The sequence below is a fragment of the Patella vulgata genome, chromosome 2, assembly GCF_932274485.2.
Source record: "Patella vulgata chromosome 2, xgPatVulg1.2, whole genome shotgun sequence".
Taxonomy (NCBI): Eukaryota; Metazoa; Mollusca; class Gastropoda; family Patellidae; genus Patella; species Patella vulgata.
This window is the reverse complement of record NC_065880.2, coordinates 54,921,520-54,938,660: the sequence shown is the minus strand read 5'-3', so window position 1 is coordinate 54,938,660 and position 17,141 is coordinate 54,921,520. Positions and strand designations below refer to the sequence as shown.

Sequence of the window (17,141 nt, the reverse complement as noted above, 5' to 3'; positions counted from 1 at the left end):
CGGGACTAACATATGGTTCAATTTTATTTCATTAATTTACTTGTGCAAAGGGGTCTTCATTAACTATTCTTATTATGGATGCTTCGCTTCAGTATCTATCGAATGAACGAAGACAGTTAATTCTTCAGGATTATTACGGACAAGAAATTGGTAAGGCAATGAAATATGGAAAATATTGAGAGGTGTACCTACACAGTTAACACTGATTGTTAAATTTACATTAAGTTTATATCATTTTGGTTAGATTTTGGTTATCACCAATAATGGTAAAATTTTATGGTTAAATTTATTTTACTTTTACGTCAGAATGATTATGGTTAGTTTTACGTCACAAAATGGTTATTGTTAGTTTTATGTCAGAAAATTACGTAAATCTAACGTAAATTTTATGACGGTTTTCTAACCAATATTTTTCGCTTTGAATACTTGTGGATTAAATAACCATACCAGTGTGTGTACATTGTAACAATTGATAAATAATTGGAATTCAGACATAATAATGACATGTATTATTGGTTATAAATCGAATATTAATCTAACGTAAAATTTACATCAGGTTCTAACCGTTAGTTTATGGTTAGTTTTCTAATGTAAATGTAACGTTTGTTTTATGTCAAGATTCTAACCGTTAATTCACCGTTAGTTTACTAATGTAAATCTAACGTTAGTTTTCCGACTTAAATCAAACATTAATTTTATGTCAGAATTTTAACTGTTTATTTACTGTTAGTTTTCTAACGTAAATCGAACGTTAGTTTTCTAATGTAAACCTCACGTTCGTTTTCTAACTTAAATGTCAGGATACTAACAATTAAATTACTGTTTTTGACCGTAAGTTATCTAACCATAATCTAAAATTATGTCAGGATTAATCCAATGAATTCAAGTTACCAAATTTCTAAATTTTCAGCATTCTGGTAGGCAATTTGAACAAAATCTGTTAATAATTGCAACCTGTAGATTATTTACGGACAAAAAATGAATACAAAAGAAGATTAGATAAAGAGCTGGCAATTTTCGCTATAATAGATAATGTAAATGGAATAAGCTGAAAATTTCAGTCAAATTGCTTCACTCTAAGCCGATAAAACCTTATTTTAAAATCACTGTAGCTTTGATTGTCATTGTTACTGCTTTCACGGTAATTAACAAGGTCTGGATTATCCATTTTTCTGGTTAATCATCAATGGGCGTTGAACAGCAGATCCGATTCAAATCCAATGAAAATTGGTCACGTAAGGTAGCATCAGGAGTTAATTATGGTCTTTTCATGTTAATAAATGTCTACCTAATAGTTTATATAATATTTCACCCTTAAAGGAAAACACGTAAGGTAGCATCAGGAGTTGATTATGGTCTTTTCATGTTAATAAATGTCTAACTAATAGTTTATATAAAATTTCAACCCTAAAAGAAAGACCTGCAATAGGCAGATTTAGCTCTTCGCATAATGCATTTTTTAGTAAATGCAATAACTTCAACAGATGGATAAAAAAAAAATAACACTTGAAAAATTACAAAGTTTGGCTCTTCACGCCAACGAAACAGTGAAATGTTTCATTTTCTGAAAATTTAATAATTATTCCAATGTCAAGCCGATAAATTTAATTAGGTCGTCGCTAGTATTGCTGAGAAAATAATATGAAATAAACCATTTGATTCATAACGAGATATCTCGTAAGTTTTGCTTTATCAGTAAGCAGAAAAATTTATTTTGTCATTGATAGTATTTGATTCATAACGAATATTAATATTACTCATCCATCAAGTGAGCATGTGCTATATTTCTTTCTTACACATCAAGTCATTGAGTAAAACAGGTCAGTCAAAGATGTGCTGTTAGCACAATCCAGTTTATCAATAAGCTACGAGATTTGAAAGGATTGTAAACAATCGAGGGGGAACACAAATTTATCAAAATATATTTATATCTAATTTTTTTCAGATGTGGTGAGCTCCTCAAAATGAAAGGCCTGCTATCCTAACGGTATATGCCAAGTTCCAAGATGATCCAACGAATTACAGCCTGTAGAAAAATCCCACAAAAACTGGGAGTGGCTCTGGCCCTGGGGGTTGGATATGGACCAATATAAATAGGTACAACCTGATGATGGATCATGCCGAAATGGAAAAAATTCTGCTAATAATTGCAACGTGTAGAGTATTTACAGACAAATATTAACAAAGAAGTAGGTGTGGCACCGCCCAAGAGGGTCGGATTATGCACCAAAATCAATAGTTGCTGTCCTTAGGGTATAAGGAACCTGCCAAAAGCAATCTAATTAAAATATAGAGCTATATTTCGTTTCGTTTTTTATACTTTCGATGGCCTACACTACATGTAGATCTAACAAGTTATAGTGGGAGTTCACGTTCTATGACGCCAGGTACCAAGCAAGCGACATTTGACCCGATTACGTCAGTCATTCGATTAACCGACTAGCGACCGCCATGTATTTTTTATCTACTTTTGCTTTGTTTTGATTTTATTGCCGCTAATGTCTACCCACAGTTCCGCGCAAAAAAGGTCAAATGCTCGAGTCGACAGACCATTTGATTGGCTGACCCCTCATTTCAAGCAGAACACGAGTTAATAACAACGCTTCCAGATCCAAGTGTAGTAAAGACAAGTAAAATCGAAATTTTGAACTATAAAAACGAAACGAAATTGGATCTGTGTTTAATCAGATTGATGTCCCCCGCCGAAATCTCAAAATAAATAGATGCACATATTAATTAATCGCACATTTATTTTTTTCAAAAGTATCGAGCAATCAAACTATACACTTTAAGTTTCATCACTCTCTATCTATGGAGCTTGGAGGCTGATTGGTATCATGTCGTGATGTCGTGGTGTCGCCTTTCATTTTTATCCCGACAATACGACCTTTTCACCCGACACCACTACATTAAAAATGTCGCATAAAAATGTTGTATTGTCGTGTTAAAATGTTGTGGTGTCAGGTTATCAGCCATAATTCCTCTCACTAAGTACTATGATAAAAAAACACTGATCCTGGTGTTGGTGAAGAAAGTTCTCGAGATTTTGCAGTGGGTTTCTCCCTGTCAGTAGTGCGGGACAATGGGTCTGGCAAAGTACAGTGTCATGTTGTGTAGATGGGACAAAAAGCAAGCTACTGTGTACACATTGACGTGCAAATAAAAGAATCCTTCACAGTTGAATTTCGATGAAGAAATGCCAAGGTCCATTGAAAATTTCTGTCATAGCACTCTGCATACCGTATGCATATCTTCAATAGCCGGTAGGAAGATAGGTTGCCAGGCAACAAAACATACGCCCAAAGCAGCTAAATTGTCCGAGCGGTTGACAAGGGTTGTCGCATATTTATTCTTTTGTAGGTAATTAGGGGAAAGTAATTGACAATTTTATACAGATGACATTGTAATTTTCGTCGTTTGAGGGTTTACAAGGTTCTAAAAACTAAGACAAGGGCCATAACTCTGGAAGTAATCTACAGAATAATTCATATAAATTTCATACAGATCGGATGACAACTTTTGTCGCTCGAACGTTCACAAGGTTCAACAAAGTAAAACAATTGTTGAAATTTGACAGGCTTTTTCGTTTTACCAATTCAAACAATGCATATAAATTTCATACAGATCGGATGATAACTTTTGTCGCTCGAACGTTCACAAGGTTCAACAAAGTAAAACAAGGGCAATAAATCTAGAAGTAATTGACGGAAGTTGCTGACATTCAATAGGCTTCTTTATTTCACTGATTTAAATGATGCATATGAATTTCATACAGATTAGGTGATAACTTTTGTAGTTCAAGCGTTCACAGGATTCAACAAAGTGAAACAAGGGTCATAACTCTAGATATAATTAACGGAAATTTGCTGAAACTCAATAGGCTTGTTCGTTTTACTAATTTAAAGGATACATATCAATTTCATACAGATAAGATAATAATTTTTGTTGTTAGAGCATCACAAGGTACAACAAAGTGAAACAAGGGCCATAACTCACGGCATAATTAACAGAAATTGCTGAAATTCAAAAGGCTTCTTCGTTTCACTAATTCAAATGATGCATATCAATTTCACAAGATTCAACAAGCCAACAGTGCGGCTGATGTCCCCCCGCCGAAATCCTCAAATAAATAGATTACACATATTAATTAATCGCACATCTATTTTTTTCAAAAGTATCGAGCAATCAAACTGATTATCAACTATACACTAAGTTTCATCACTCTCTATCAGATAGAATCAAAGTTATCTTTTCCCAAAGCATTAACCAAGGAAATTGCTTATCTCTGCTTAGCTCGATATGTTAATCATTGAACTCAGTCAAGACGAACATCAACATCGAGTTTAAACATTCTACCTCAATTAGAAGCAGAGTTATGTTCCAAAGTCTTGACCAAACAAAATGCTTATTGCTCCTTAGCCTAAGCAGACAATTCTCATCATCGAACTTAGTCAAGGTATTGATGTAATGAAACTATACACCAAGTTTCATCACTCTCACTTAATTAGAACTAAAGTTATTGTGCCCCAAAGCATCAACCAATCAAATTGCTTATCTCTGCTTACCCCAAGCAGAAAATGTTCATCTTCAAACTCCATCAAGGCATTCACCTAATAAACAACTACACCAAGTTTGAACATTCTAGGTCAATTAGAAGGAGAGTTATTGTGTCCCAAAAAGTGTGACGGACAGACAGACAGACGGACGGACAGACAGATGGATGGACGGACAGACAGACGGACGAACCCATTTTAATAGTCCCCTGCTTTCTTCGAAAGGCGGGGGACAACAAAGTGAAACAAGGGCTAGATGTAATGGAAATTGCTGAAATTCAATAGCCTTCTTTGTTTTACTAATTTAAATGATGTATATAAATTTCATATAGATCGGTTGATAACTTTTGTCGTTAGTGTCCACAAGGTGCAAAAAAGTGAAACAAGGGCCATAACTCCAGAAGAAATTAACAGAAGTTCTTGAAATTAAATAGGATTCTTCATCTCACTAATGCAAACAACATGTATCAATTTCAAAACAATCAGATGATAAATGTAGTCTGTAGAGTGTTCCCAAGAAATTGTGGACGACGGACGGGGGCGACGGCAATATACGACCACATTTCCATGTAGCCGTATAAAAATTGAATGAAATGAAATTGTGTTTAACGTCCTACTGTTCTGCTCTGACTGGGCTAATGAAATGGGAATACGCTATACAGTGTACTGTGAGGGCAACTTTGCCTGGACAGCGGTGCTACGGCCTACTCTTATATTGAATTCCAACTGTCAGGGAGTCTTTTACGGGCTCGCTAATCTGTTAGGAATAAGTGAGGGAAAATATTCTAAGAAACAAAGGCTTATTGTGGACTTTTCATCTTCCCATAATAACCAGGAACATACTGGTATGAACGATTTAATTGATAAGGAAGATTTCTCAGTGTCGTACGTCTCAGTTGACGATGCCATATCGGCTATACAATACTATGGTAAAGGTGCCATACTAAACAAGATGGATATTGTAGATGCGTTTAAGTTAATACCTATTTCTCCAGCTATGTGGGCTTAACATGGAGTTCGATGGAATGAGAAGTACTATTTTTTCGTCAGACTGTGTTTTGGTTCACAAAGCAGCCCCAAGATATTTACATTGCTTTCTAAAGCTATTCATTTTGTTGCCACAAATGTATCATAAGGCCTGTCATTGAGTCAACTGGCGTGGTTTCGAATCCCCTGTTGTACGTGACTGCTAAAGACACCTGCTAAAGACACCTACGTGCAAGCAAATTATTGAAATAAAATTCAACCATATATTAGTCCCGAAATGACCTAGTTTGTGTTGAGTGGATGTTAAACCCAATTCCTGCACTCCTGACAAGGGGAATCCTCATTTCGTTTCATTTTCCCACTTTTCCGAACCAATCGGACTATTGAAGATAGGCATACGCTATGCAGAGTGATATGACAGAAATTTCCAATTGACTGAGGCATTTCTTCATTGAATTTCTACTGTGAAGGATTCTTTTATGTGCACCCCAATGGGTACACAGGAGGTTGTTTTTTGTCCTATCTACAATACTAGGCACTGTTCGAGACCCGGACATTTTTACTTGACAATACAACATTTTTACGCGACATTATGACATTTTTAATGTCGAGGTGTCGGGTGAAAATGTCGTATTGTTGGGTTAAAATGTTGTGGTGTCGTGTTGTCGCGTTATGAAGGGTGAAACCACGGCATCAAGACGTGATATCAATCAGACACCATACTCTAACAGATAGAATCAAGATTATCTCGTCCCAAAGCATCGACCAATGAAATTGATTAGCTCTGCTTAGCTTTAGCTCGGAATGGTAATCATTGAACTCAGTCAAGACATTCACCTAATGAACATCTACATCACGTTTAAACATTCTACCTCAATTATAAGCAGAGTTGTTATGTTCCAAAGTCTTGACCAAACAAATTTCTTATCGCTCCTTAGCCTAAGCAGAAAATTCTCACCATCAAACATAGTCAAGGTAATGATATAATGAATCAATATTCAGAGTTTCATCGCTCTCATTTCATTAAAACCAAAGTTGTCATGCCCCAAAGCATCAACCAATCAGATTGCTTATCTCTGCTTACCGAAAGCTTCATTGAACTAATGAACGCCTACACCAAGTTCAAACATTAGAAGGAGAGTTATTGTGTTCCAAAATCTCAACCAATCAAAAAGCTTATCGCTCTGCTTACCCTCAGCAGAAAATGTTCATTATCGAACTTAGTCAAGGTATTGACATAAAAAAAGGTATTGACCAAGTGTCCTCACCCTCTCTTAATTAGAACTAAAGTTATCGTGTCCCAAAGCATCAACCAATCAAATTGTTTATCTCTGCTAACCCTGAGCAGAAAATGCCCATCTTCGAATTCCATCAAGGCATTGACCTAATAAACACATACACCAAGATTGATCATTCTAGCTCAATTAGAAAGAGAGTTATTGTATCCCAAAAAGTGTGACAAGACAGACAGACCGATGAACAGACAGACGGACTGACGGACGAACCCATTTTAATAGTCCCAAGCTTTCTTCGAAAGGTGGGGGACAATAAGTATTCCAAATTCCAAAATAATCCCTTCAGAATTGTTGCCTGTATACGATAAATACAAAGGCAGGTTGCCAGGCAATGAAACAGCGCCCACAGCAGGTAAATTGTCCTTAGGTGGAAGTGGACGTAAAACTCTAGAAATGAACGAACAAGTTTTGTCGCATATTTTTACTTTTTTCGGTAATGAAACATTTATAATACACTAAAATCTGATTAAGAGCAACAACTCAGAAAACCATTAGAATTTGTTTGGTTTTTATAAAGTTCTGCCCCATGCTAACGTTTAGTATACGAAACTTTTAATATCATGGATTTAGATGTTCAAGTCATAAAAATTCATTGAAAATCAATACACTTGTATGTCTCAAGATCTTAAACTCTATGTATCAATCTGAAGTCAATCGGATGATAACTTTAACCTCTAGAGCATCACAAGATTTTTCAAAGTGATGAAGGGCCATAACTTTGGCAGTAATTATCAGGAATCGCTGAAAATCAATAGGCTTCTTCGTCTCATGGCCTTAAACACTGTATATAAATTTAAAGTCAATCAGATATAAACTTTAGCCTCTAGAGCGTCCACAAGCAATTGTAGATGCCGGACCAACCGGAGGATGGACGGACGGACGGGGCGATGGCAATCTACGTCCACATTTCTATGTGGGTGTATAAAAAGTAATTGAATGTCTTTAGATAAGAAAACACAAGAAAAATAGAAATAGTCCATACATTCCCTTGTTTTTATTCATTCTATACTTAATAAAATCATGGTAATGCACAGAGTTTTTCTATTTTTCTTTCGTGTTCTCTTATCTAGTGACAGTCAATTCTTTTTATGAATTGTCAGATATCCTCTCACAGTGTCACATAACAACTTTTGGTCTTTGAAGGAATTATAAGCGAGCAGAAATTTGCCCATGTATCTGTTATCACTCGTCACTTCAGTTAGTTATATAGAGGGATAACTTGTGTTTTCCTTTTGCGTTCGTTACTTCTGATTGTTGAAACCTGCAATACACATCTATTGTAGCAATGATCTAACTGTTAAAACAAGCCAACAGTGAGGCTGATGTCCTCCACCGAAATCCCAAAATAAATAGAGGATACATATTAATTAATCACACATTTATTTTTTTCGAAAGTATTGAGCAATCAAACTAAACACTAAGTTTCATCACTCTCTATCAGATAGAATCAAGATTATCTTGTCCCAAAGCATCGACCAATGAAATTGATTAGCTCTGTTTAGCTTCAGCTCGTAATCATTGAACTCAGTCAAGACGTTCACCTAATAAACATCATGTTTTAAACATTTTACCTCAATGAAAAGCAGAGTTGTTATGTTCCAAAGTCTTGACCAATCAAACAGCTTATCACTCCTCAGCCTAATCAGAAAATTTTCAACATCAAACTTAGTCAAGGTAATGATATAATAAATCTATATTCCGAGTTTCATCACTCTCACTTCATTATAACTAAAGTTATTGTGCCCCAAAGCATCAACCAATCAGATTGCTTATTTGTAAGCATACAATGTTCATCATCGAACTCAATCAAGGCATTCACCTAATGAACGCCTACACCAAGTTTGAACATTCTACCTCAATGAGAGTTATTGTGTTCCAAAGTATCGACCAATCAAATTGCTTATCGCTCTGCTTACCCTCAGCAGAAAATGTTCATTATCGAACTTAGTCAAGGTATTGTTGAAATAAAGCTATACACCAAGTGTCCTCACTCTCACCTAATTAGAACTAAAGTAATTGTGTCCGAAAGCATCAACCAATCAAATTGCTTATCTCTGCTTACCCTAAGCAGAAAATTCTCATCTTCGAACTCCATCAAGGCATTCACCTAATAGACACCTATAAGTGTGAACATTCTAACACAATTGGGGGGGTTGGATGATCGAATGGTTAGCACGTGCGTGCTGTATCATAAGGCCTGTCATTGAGTCAACTGGTGTGGTTACGAATCCCCGGTTGTACATGACAAGGAGTAAGGTTGCCTGTCCAACCTCTTGGGTTTTTTTCCGGGTCCTCCGGTTTCCTCCCACTACAAAAGACCCCTACGCGCAAGCGAATTATTGAAATAAAATTAAAACCATATGTGACCAGTGATGGGATTTCAAAATTTTAGTTGTCGGACATTTTCTTCCCAAAAATAAAGGGACATAACCCTTTATCGTTATTTAAGCAGGCGTTTTCAAACCACAATTAAGAATCACGTGTCAACAAAATATTCAAATTCATACATAATAAAAAAAAATAGGTGCACCTCGTTATTTTTCAAATTTAATTCCCGTACGGTATTCAAATTTATGTCAATAATATTTCTACAAAATTACATGACATCGTAATACCATAGAATGAAAGCGTGCCGACTACTGCCCATCCGTATACCGGTTTCAAATTCCCCCAAAATTACCGTATTTTTCGGGTCATAAGTCGATACATTTTTCAGCAAAGTCCGGCATTCGTCTTATACTCTGTTTCGATTTATATACGGAAGGTAAAAAAATGACATCCCGAAATTTATTTGACCGTAAACCGTAGTAAACGTTGCTCTATAATACAACGAGCGAGTGACACCAACTGCTAAAAAATCCCATTCGACTCTAAGCATGCGCTCTCGTCTAAAACAATTAGCGCAACTACTTACGTTATTCCAATCAAAATATTCTTCAACATTTTTTAGCGTGTTTATGTATTTATTTAAGAACATAAACCCCATTCAAAATATGATCATAAATCCGACAATATGCCATCAAAATAGAATCTTTTCACCCGACATCAGACGTTATAGATTCGGCACGTTTACACCTCTTATAATTCCACATGTCTCGCGAGATTTCTACTTTCATTTTGCGTAACTACTTACGTTATTCCAATCAAAATATTCGTCAACATTTTTTAGCGTGTTTATTTATTTATTTAAAAACATAAACCCCATTCAAAATATGATCATAAATCCGACAATATGCCATCAAAATAGAATCTTTTCTCCCGACATCAGACGTATTAGATTCAGCACGTTTACAGCTCTTAATTCCACGTGTCTCGCGATATTTCTACTTTCATTGTGCGTGTGTGTGAAATAGCTTTATTTAACTTCGGCTTCCACTGAAGAAATATCACAGACAAGTTATCGGACAGGATGTATATTGATTTGGGGTGTTATATACTATTAGGATATGTGACATATATGACTAATGTCTACGGCCGATATCAAGGAGATTAAAACGTGAGACAATGGAAAAATCACGGGTTAATCACATAGATAAAGTTTATTGGATTGATATATAGTCTGACAAAGGAGAAGCAATGACTTCTGTTCAGGATTGAATTGATGAATTGTCCGACAAAGAATTAAGTCAGTCAATCAAGGCAGATTAACTAGTTAATCAAGGTATGTGTATAGACTGTATAAAACGATAAATACGTGGATCACTTAATTACCTAATCAATCCAGCCTATTATCAACGATAATCGGGTTGAGTGGTAGTCATACACTCAGTACACAATATTAATTTTGGAATTTTGAATATTATTTACCATGTCTTGATGTCCGATTCGGCATATTCCTGGTCGGACAATTTACGACGTTTGGAAAATAGCGTCGGACATGTCCGGAATATACGGGCAAAATCCCATCACTGAATGTGACCCCACATAAAATACTGAGTCACAATGAGGAAATTTTGAAAATTGAGTTATTGTTATTTTCACATTCTCAAACTCATTATCTTCAATTTGATGTATAGTTTGTTTGAATTGGGCAAAAATTGACTGAGCTGTGTCCATTAGAAGCTACCCAACTCACAAAAGTAAGTTTTGAGAAAAACCAAGTCAAAGATTTAATTGGTATGTTCCAAAACAAAATCGCTTAGCAACCAGGCCATTTTTTTTGCTGTAATGTCGTTGAATATATCTTTCCATGGGTTTTCAGGGGTGCTGAAGACGAAAATCGTAGTAAAATTTGATCCGACGATTTCCGCCATTTATTTGCTATTTTGTAGTTTAATATTTTTTTTATTTAGGATTTCAAGGGTGCTGACGACGAAAATCGTAGTAAATGCACTCCTTTCTTGACGAAACATCCATAACACATGCGGCACATTCACATGATAGGGTTATACTGAAGAATAATCTATATATTAGTAGTCTCTTTTGTATATTATAACTTTGGTGAGATTAACAGTTAATCTCATCAATTAATTAGCACCCTAGTGTCAGCTAGTGGTCAGGAGATTAAGATTGGATAATCATCAAAGAAGCCGCCACAGCTGTACGCGTGTTCATTAAATACCTGAATTAAAATAAGATTTTGCGTGTATGATAGGTCTATTATTATTTTTCAGGTACCGTAACGGTATCAAAATATGAGTCCCTATAGAAATGTCAATTTCATAGTCAAGAAATGCTTACGTTCACTTTTGTGCATTTTGGCTTCGATGTAATTAAACAATGGCAGACTCGAGAATTGTCGCAATTCGGCTCGTTGGTCGTTCTCAGTTTTTCGACCCATGGTGATAAGAGAATTTTAAACAATAATATCCAAGATGCATTCCTTACTTTACATGCTGTATGAAGAAGCGACAGTAAAGGGAATTCATCTATCAATAAAATTCTCTTCGAAAAGAAAATTATTGGCCATTTTGTTTATTTCCATTTAACTGATCCGTGACAGTTGATTAGTATTACTCAATGACACCCACCCGCTTGTCGATTAATTTACATAATCAGCCACTTGGTTTTGATTAACACTCAATGGCAATCTATATACGATCAGAATTCATTTTTTTCTGCCACTTATCTAAGTGAATCGCATGTAGGTACCCAAAAAGCATTATCGCCAAAACCAAATATTTATTGCCCGCTCAAGTCAGCCATGTAACCATAATGCTTTTCACTCAGTGTCTGGGCCAATCAGCAAACGAGTTGTGTAGACAGCATAGCAACAAGCGGAGGTGGTTTATATTTTTTAGGGGGTTGTACCCATTGAAAATCAATTCATCGACATTAATTTGATCATATTTGTAAACAACGATGACAATTATTATGCATGGGGAATGAGAACTACTAAGACGTGAATCTGTGTATGGCCCTTATAGAAAATTATGTCTGGGGCGTTATCTGTACTTTTATCGAAAGTAAATTAATTTCCCAACTTTTACTCGGTATTACCGCGTTAAAATTGTAAATAAGGTGCGTTAATTAACGCTAGGGATGAAAAACTGTGCGACAGTGCGTTTCTTGTGGAGGTGTGTTAATTAACCGACCGGTAAAAAAGGAACGTCAATGGTGTGTATTGTTTAATTGGTGTATTTCCTCGCTAGTTGCGATAACTGCACCAAAAGGAGTATAATCAAGGACCAACAGGCTTTATCTGACATGTACGTGTTAAATCAAAATTTGGGGAAGTGAAATTGTTTTACCCGGCGATTTATCATTTGACCGTGTGTTTTACACAGGTCTTTAGATAGGGGTGTGTGCTCTTGTGTGTCTTTTGTATTGCGTACCATATATATAAAGTTGCATTTAAAGAAATAAAAATATGGACCTTAATCTATCATACGGAAAGGCGAATGTAATGTCATTTTTAAATACCCAGCAGTCAGCGCCAAATTTAATTATCCACGCGAATATAGAGTAAATCCAGCAAAAACTATACTCAGCCAAATTAAAAACTTGACACTTGGGATTTTTGGGACTAGATTTTTAATATTTGGTTTAAGGCAACTATTTTAGTGTTATGTTGTGCACAGACGACCTTGACATCAACAGAAAGCAAGAATACGTCTCGCCAAAAGTCTTTGACATTGATAACGTTCGTGATGTCACAGTACCCCCCAAAATTAAATTCACAGACTTGGAGAACAATCGGAATAAAGTGTTTAGTAACGATTGTGGCCTCCTCTAGCGTCTTGTACTGCCACACAACGTCTTCTCATGGATCTCAGAACATTAGTAAATTCTACCCGAGGAAGACGTCGCCACTGCTCAGCAAGAGCATGTTGAAGGTCCTGCAACGTCAGTGGTGGATTCACTTGCTGACGAACACGTCGACCCAGTTCGTCTCTGATGTATTCAATAGGATTAAGGTCGGGGCTAAGCGACGGCCATTCCAGGACTTGCTGTATGGGGTCGAGCATTGTCTTGTTGAAATGTTAGTCCAGGCCCATGTCTCTGCATAAACGGAAGAAGAACAGGTTGCAAAATCTGATCCCTGTACTGGACAGCATTTAAATTCCCTTGGACAACAACAAGAGAAGAACGTCCATGTACACAAAAAGAACCCCAAACCATGACGCTGCCGCCACCAAATCGGTCAACTTCTCTGACGCATACTTGAGCGTAACGTTCACCTTGTCTGCGGTACACTTGGACCCTGCCATCGGCAAATCTCAAAGTGAATCGAGATTCGTCACTAAAGACAACAGAATTCCACTGCCTTTGAGTAAATCTTATGTGTCTTGTGGCCGACACAAGTCGGTTACTGCGATGAAGAGGTGTCAATATTGGTCACGTGATTCACGTGACTTTACAATTTTATGAAATTAAAGGCTTCTTACTACTTACTATCGTTAGAAACACTTTAAAATTTATTTGACTTACCAGAAAAAAAAATTTGTTGAAATTCATCAGTGTCAACTTTTTAATTTGGCTGAGTATATTTTTTCTACAACCGAAATATATTTCTGCTTTATTACTAAAAAGATGCGCACTCACCGTTTCACATTTATTAAATTTATAAAGATAGGTTGCCAGGCAACGAAATATACGCCCACAGCAACCATATCCTCCGGGCAGTCAACAAGAGTTGTCGCATATTTTTACTTTTTTCGGTAATGAAACATTTATAAAACATTAAAATCTGATTAAGAGTAACAACTCATTAAGTAATTATCAGAAAACCATTAGATTTTGTTTGGTTTTTATAAAGTTCTGCCCTATGCTAACGTTTAGTATACGAAACTTTTAACATCATGGATTTAGCTGTTCAATTCATAAAGATTCATTGAAAATCAATATACTTGTTTGTCTCAAGACCTTAAACTCTGTGTATCAATCTGAAGTCAATCGGATGATAACTTTAGCCTCTAGAGCGCCACAAGATTTTTCAAAGTGATCAAGGGCCATAACTTGGGCAGTAATTATCGGAAATCGCTGAAAATCAATATGGTTCTTCATCTCATGGCCTCAAACACTGTGTATAAATTTAAAGTCAATCGGATATTGACTTTAGCCTCTAGAGCGTCCACAAGATTTTTCAAAGTGATCAAGGGCCATAACTCTGGCAGTAATTACAGAAATCGCTGAAAATCAATAGGCTTCTTCATCTCATGACCTTAAACACTGTGTATAAATTTAAAGTCAATCGGATATTAACTTGAGCCTCTAGAGCGCCACAAGATTTTTCAAAGTGATCAAGGGCCATAACTCTGGCAAAAATTATTGGAAATTGCTGAAAATCAATAGGCTTCTTCGTCTCATGACCTAAAACACTGTGTATAAATTTAAAGTCAATCAGATATTAACTTTAGCCTATAAAGCGTCCACAAGCAATTGTGGACCGACGGACCAACGGACAGACCGACAACAATATACGACCACATTTCAATGTGGGCGTATAAAAACTTGCCATGATGCGTAAATTGTGCATCTTATCTTCAATAGCAATATCCATAAAATAAATCTCCATATTGATAAATAATACGGCACAAGCAACCGAACAGTGATAATTCCCACAGAAATGATATATTTAAACTAAAATTACTTTAGCTTTTCACTAAATTTACATCGCGTACAATCCAACGATCCGCATTCCAGAACTTGTAACTTATAATAGCCGTTTTATGCAATTACAGAATTGTCCCGTGATATTACAGATCAAAGAAACACATACGCCCGAATTGACACGTAATCATTTTTCGAGACTTGTCTTCTATTCTTAAGACTATACCTGGCGTTTATAGTATGTACCATATAGTCACGCTACTTATAGATCAAGTTGCATTTAATAAAATACAAGCCAACAGTGAGGCTGATGTCCCCCGCCGAAATCCCAAAATAAATAGATGACACATTAATTAATCACACATTTTTTTTTTTTCAAAAGTATCAAGCAATCAAACTATACACTAAGTTTCTCACTCTCTATCAGATAGAATCAAGATTATCTTGTCCCAAAGCATTGACCAATGAAATTGATTAGCTCTGCTTAGCTTCAGCTCAAAAGGTTAATCAGTGAACTCAGTCAAGACATTCACCTAATGAACATCTACACCAAGTCTAAACATTCTACCTCAATTAAAAGCAGAGTTGTCAGTTCCAAAGTTTTGACCAATCAAATTGCTTATCGCTCATTAGCCTAAACAGAAAATTCTCACCATCGAAATTAGTCAAGGTAATGATATAATGAATCTATATTTGGAGTTCCATTGCTCTCACTTCATTATAACTAAAGTTATCATGCCTCAAAGCATCAACCAATCAGATTGCTTATTTCTGCTTACCGTAAGCAGACAATGTTCATCATAGAACTCCACCAAGGTATTCACCTAATGAATGCATACACCAAGTTTAAACATTCTACCTCAATTAGAAGGAGAGTTATTGTGTTCCAAATTCTCAACCAATCAAATTGCTTATCGCTCTGCTTACCCTCAGCAGAAAATATTCATAATCGAACTCAGTCAAGGTATTGAGGTAATAAAGCTATACACCAAGTGTCATCACTCTCACTTAATTAGAACTAAAGTTATTGTGTCTCATGTATATCAACCAATCAAATTGCTTATCTCTGCTTACCTTAAGCCGAAAATTCTCATCTTCGAACTCCATCAAGGCATTCACCTAATAGACACCTATGCCAAGTGTGAAAATTCTTAGTCAATTAGAAGGAGAGTTATTGTGTTCGAAAGTCTCAACCAATTAAATTGCTTATCGCTCAGCTTACCCTGAGCAGAAAATGCTCATTATCAAACTTAGTCAAGGCATTGATGTAATGAAACTATACACCAAGTTTCATCACTCTCACTTTATTAGAACTAAAGTTATCGTGTCCAAAAGCATCAACCAATCAAATTGCTTATCTCTGCTTACCCTAAGCAGAAAATGCTCATCTTCGAACTCCATCAACACATTGACCTAATAAACAACTACACCAAGTTTGAACATTGTAGCTCAATTAAGAAATTGACCTAATAAACACCTACTCCCAGGGTTCCCGCGGTCCTTGAAAATCCTTGAATATCCTTAAATTTAAAATTTCATTTTCAATGTCTTGAATATCCTTGAATTTCGCGGAAATAGGAAAATATCCTTGAATTTCAGTTGAGATCCTTAATTTTGTTTCAAATTGGCAATAATAGTAAGTTGATATGAAAATCCCGTTTAGATTAGAAGTTTTATAACGATAGTTGGTAATGTTTTGGTTATTTTTAAGATGAAAAATTGTAACTTTAGGCTAAAAAATGTCCTTGAAAATCCTTGAATTTGACAAATATTTATCCTTGAATATCCTTGAAAAAATGTTTGACGAAGCCGCGGGAACCCTGACACCAGGTTTAAACATTCTACCTCAATTAGAAGGAGAGTTATTGTGTTCCAAGGTCTCGACCAATCAAATTGCTTATCGCTCTGCTTACCCTGAGCAGAAAATGCTCATTATCGAACTTAGTCAAGGTATTGATGTAATGAAACTATACACCAAGTGTCATCACTCTCACTTAATTAGAACTAAAGTTATCGTGTCCCAAAGCATCAACCAATCAAATTGCTTATCTCTGCTTACCCTAAGCAGAAAATGCTCATCTTCGAACTCCATCAACACATTGACCTAATAAACACCTACACCAAGTTTGAACATTGTAGCTCAATTAGAAAGAGGGATATTGTGTCCCAAAAAGCGTGACAGATGGACGGACGGACAGACAGACAAAAAGGCGGGGGACAAAAAATATTGACCTTAATCTATTGCACGATATGCAATGTCGTCATTTATAAATATCGAACAGGTAGGCCCCAATTTGAATATCCCCGGGTTTAT

At 36.0% G+C, this 17,141-nt stretch overlaps 1 protein-coding gene across 1 annotated transcript in view; it reads right to left on the bottom strand.

Moving 5' to 3' along the window:
- LOC130010729 (E3 ubiquitin-protein ligase rnf213-alpha-like) overlaps nucleotides 1-17,141 on the bottom strand; it is a 368,341-nt gene that overhangs the window by 309,719 nt on the left and 41,481 nt on the right. The gene's annotated exons all lie outside the window — the stretch shown is intronic.